Source organism: Lissotriton helveticus, chromosome 1_2 (genome assembly GCF_964261635.1).
Source record: "Lissotriton helveticus chromosome 1_2, aLisHel1.1, whole genome shotgun sequence".
Classification (NCBI taxonomy): domain Eukaryota; kingdom Metazoa; phylum Chordata; class Amphibia; order Caudata; family Salamandridae; genus Lissotriton; species Lissotriton helveticus.
In genome coordinates this window covers 82,548,331-82,553,040 of record NC_136058.1, presented here as the reverse complement: position 1 = coordinate 82,553,040, position 4,710 = coordinate 82,548,331, and positions in this window count along the sequence as shown.

The window sequence follows — 4,710 nt, the reverse complement described above, 5'->3', positions numbered from 1 at the left end:
GGTGCGTCACTTTTAACATGGGAAAAAGTGACGCACCGGTGGCGCAAGGATTTCATAAATAAGGCCCCTTAAACTTAGGCTTTACGATATATATTGGAGAGAAAATTAGGAAATGTATATGGTAGGCATGATATTTGGTAAAATGGGTATATGTTGTGTAATACATATGTGTGTATTATGTTAACTAAAATTCAGTTGTGTATTTTTTTTAAAGAGTGTTTGGTGCTGAAAAGCAACAACCAGAGGTTGAACGTGAGAGTATAGAAACAGAAAATCCTTTTTTACAGGTGAGTTGATAAATTTAAAATGATAACTTATTTTGGAAAAGATTATCATAACATGCATGTTTTTTTTAAAAAAATGAACACTGCTTCTCTTATACATGAGGGTTTTCATTTGTATTTTCAACATGTCTGAACATGCTTGTAGTACATATGTATTTTGAAATACGGTTTTATTGTTAATTGTTACAATCTTTTGATGGGCCGGGTTCATGTGTTATTTTGTATACAGTTTGGGTTCATCTATTCTTTGACTGTAAGAGTTTGCTGTTTACCTTGGTTAATTTTTGCTAAGTCATCATTATCTTTCAACTTTATGCTGTATCATTTGTGTACAGTAATTTTTGAGAAACTATAGAGGTATATTATGACATGGCTGTTGGCGTGATGGACATTTCGATGCATTTTTGTGACAGTACTATGTATTTGCATTCTATTATATGCATTTGCACAGGTGTATTATGATGAGGTCAGTCGGACGCCATCGAGGGAGTAATGGTAGGGCAGGGAGGGAGGGAGGGGGAGGTGTAGGGTAGAGAGATCTAAAATATGGTATATAGATAAATGTAGGAAAGTATATTTATTTATTTATTTATTTTGAAAGTTTTATATAGCGCGAACAAGATCTTCGCAGATATCAGAGCGCTTTACAGAGGAGGGGAGCATATATCAACAGATACAACAATAGTGTTAAACGTACAGTTAAGTGATATCATAAACAATCAAGTAAGTCAATTTCAAAGTCAAACAAAAATGCAAAGGGTTCGAACAAGTAGTACAGATCAGTATCGAGCCTTTGATGTTAGCCCCCAGTAGTAGTTCAAGTGCATTTAGCTATGAGGATAGATTTTACTTCTTTCTTAAAAAGTCTGGTAGAGGGGATGAGCCTGGTTTCAGGGGGGAGTGAGTTCCAAATCCTGGGTGCCATTCCTGAGAAGGAGCGTTTATACGTTTTTTGCTTGCGGAATCTTTTAGGCTTTAGCAAAAGATTGTTTGTGCCTCTAGTGTTTCTGGAGCCTCCAGAAATCGTCAGCTTCTGAGCGAGGTATCTAGGTGAGCTCAGGTGGACAGCTTTGTGCGTCAAGCAGGCGATTTTCAGATGTATTCTGGCTTCAAAAGGCAGCCAGTTCAGGGATTTGAAGTCAGGAGAAATGTGTGAGTGTTTTTTTGATCCAGTGATGAGTCTCGCTGCGGCGTTTAAAGAGGCTCTTATGGGTGCCGTAGTAGCTAGGGGGAGACCGCAGAGGGCGATGCTGCCGTATTCTATTCGAGGTATGACTAGTGATTGTACCGCAGTTTGGAAGTCTTTGGCTGGAAGGAAGGGTTTAAGTTTCCTAAGGGTGTTGATTTGGTAGTTCGCTCCCTTAGTTGCTTTGTTGATGTGTTCCTGCATGCTGAGATTGGTGTCAAGTGTTATGCCCAAAGATTTTGCTGAGTCCACGATGGTGGGTTGAACATTGAGTGCCGTTAGGTGTTTAAGCCACATTTGTGCGGTAGTGGTCTTCGCGGGAGGTGAGATCAGAAGGAACTCTGTTTTAAGGGCATTGAGTTTGAGATGATTAGAGGCCAGCCAGGATTGGGTGCTTCTAATCGTTGAATTCAAGAGCGTGATGTCTTTGGGTGATTGTAGTTTGAGATAAAGTTGGGTGTCATCGGCATACATGTGGAAGTGTACATTGGATTCTTGTAGCAAGGTGGTGAGAGGTCCCATAACTAAGTTGAACAAAGTTGGGGATAGGGAGGATCCTTGTGGTACGCCTAGCGATACAGGTCTTGGCGAGGACATCAAGTTGTTGCTCTTGAATTTCTGCGTCCTGTTATGCAGAAAGGACGTGAACCACTTGAGCACAGTTCCAGATAGACCCATTCTTGTGTTTAATAGTTCGAGTAAGTTCTCATGTTTGACAGTGTCAAATGCAGAGGAGAGATCAAGGAGGATGAGGAGGCAGGTATCGTTATGATCTAGGATTTGAAGGGCGTCGTCAATTATGTGAGTCATAGCAGTTTCAGTACTGTGATTTGCTCGGAAGCCTGATTGATGAGAGTTGAGGAGATCAAACTGATTAATGTGTCGAGTCAATTGTATTTGTGCACATTTTTCCAACAATTTGGCAAGAGTCGGAATATTGGTAATGGGACGGTAGTTGTTTAGGTCAGAGGGGTCAGCTGTAGGTTTCTTTAGCAAAGGTGTGACTTGTCCAACTTTGAGGGAGTCGGGAATGGTCCCTTGTAGAAGTATATAGGACTTGTATATATTTTAATTAATAAAAAAAAAAATTCAGTGTACACAGCATCGCATTTTGGAATGTAGTGCACACTGTAAAATTCATTTAAATAATTAAATTATGTATTTACTACAAATTATCTGTATCCTCGTTTTTAGGTCCCTCCAGCAAAGATCTTCCCCTCCTCGTCTCCCTGTCGCACCATAATTGCCTCCACGAGTTGCGGCTCATTGTGGTTTTATATGACTATGATGAAATGTTTTACATTAGATGAAATTTACATGATGAGTATGCTGTTAAAGGTAAAAGCAACTGCCTCTGTGGGAAGTAGCAATCGGTTTAGTGAATGTTTAATTGGTATATTGTGAGTTATTCCTTCAGTTTGCATACAGTTTGAATCACAGTTTATAGTGGTGACGTTAGAAAATAGATCTCTACAATAAAATTAGAAAGTGTATAAATAGTTCTACAGCACGAAATGCAGAAAGCAAATTTCACAGTGAAATGTGTTTTTATAGCACAATTTTAATTAAAAAAATTAAATAGGAAACTGTTAATGTCTAGGATGAAAGTATCTGTTTTTTAGAAAAATAAAGAGGAAGGTCTTATAATAATCAATGTAGTTAATGTCTTTAAAAGTATGAAAGTGTATGTAATAAAAAATATATAAATTAGTCTTTTTAAAAGGAGAAAGAAGATAGAAAATTAATAAAAACATGGAAGATTACTGTAAAAATGAGAATATCAATTTTGAAATGGCAAAAGAAGTCCTAGAAGAATTAATTGAAAGAGTATTTGAGGATGAAATTTCAACTGAAAATGAGGACTTTTTGGACAGCACTTTTGATAGTGCATACTTAGATATGGTAGAAGAAGAGAATTTGGAAGAGCAAAATAGTAATGAAATATCAGATGAAATTATGCTAAATGTGATTCTGGAATATGAATTATTAAATGAATAAAATTATTTTTGATTAATTAAAAAAAAATTGAAAATATTATTGTTGTACCGTTAATCAGTATTCTCTTTTTTAAGAATGACAGTAAAAGTTGTGATAAGGTGGATAAAAGATTAAAGTTATAAAAATAAAAAGCATTAGGAACATCGACAATGCTTGAAAGTTAGAATAGTACTTATATGTCTCAAAAAATAACATTCATAGAATACATGTGTAAGGATAACATAGATATGGAGTGTCACAAATTTAGAAACAATATTCACTATAGGATTTCCTACTCTGACCAGAGACTGTTTCTTTGTTTTTATTCAAGTTATAAAATCAAGCATTGGTTATAATTTGTATGGTATATGGTAGTAGGGGTCTATAATATTTTTTAACTTTTTTCCAAACAGGTTATCATTAATATCAGAAAATCAATCGGTATGCCGACGAGAAATGAAAAAAGAAAGCTGTATAAAAAGACATACCATTTGAAGAGAAAAGAGGGACAAGATTTACGTAATCAACAAAGGACGGAGAAAAACAAGAGTGCTCCTGGTAAGAGCAGTAAGGAATTTTTTTAAAAATTGTGTCAGAGGAAAAGTCAATTGGATAATGTTGCAAAGGAAAAACTGTTTTCAGGATCTACAAGGAGAAATTGACGAAAAAAGAAAACTGTGTTGGAAAAGAGTGGTGAGGAAAATATGTACAGTAAAAGATGTACAAATCAGTTTGCGGAAATAAGGAAACGTATGTTTCATAAGAGAGTTGTTATGAATTTATTACAAAAGGAAAAAGTTTCAAAAAGGAAATCTGCTTTTTATAAGAAAAAAAAATATATAGAGGAAGTTGTGGATGATGCGATCGAGACGAAAAAAAACTTGTTTATTTTAGTGCTTAAAAGAATAAATACACTAAATAAGGCAATCAGAGTTTTAAAAGCTAAGAGTAAAGGGAAGAGACACATAAATAGAACTAATTTTTGTAAAATCTTTTCTGGTAAATGGATACATACTTCAAATTCTGAGCCATTTTTTAATGAAGAGAGTTACTTTCAAAGTAACGATTTGTTGCATGCAGTTGACACCAGTGGTCGAGCGTATGAAGTGAAGGATGGCTGTCCTATTGAGAAAGAGAAAATTGAGGTCAGAAATACAGAAGGGGAAATAGGTGGAGAAGTTTTACAGGGACGTGTTCATGCTCCTGTTTATAGTTGGAATTGTAGCAGTATTTGCAGTGAGCGACAGGATTCAATTGATTTCT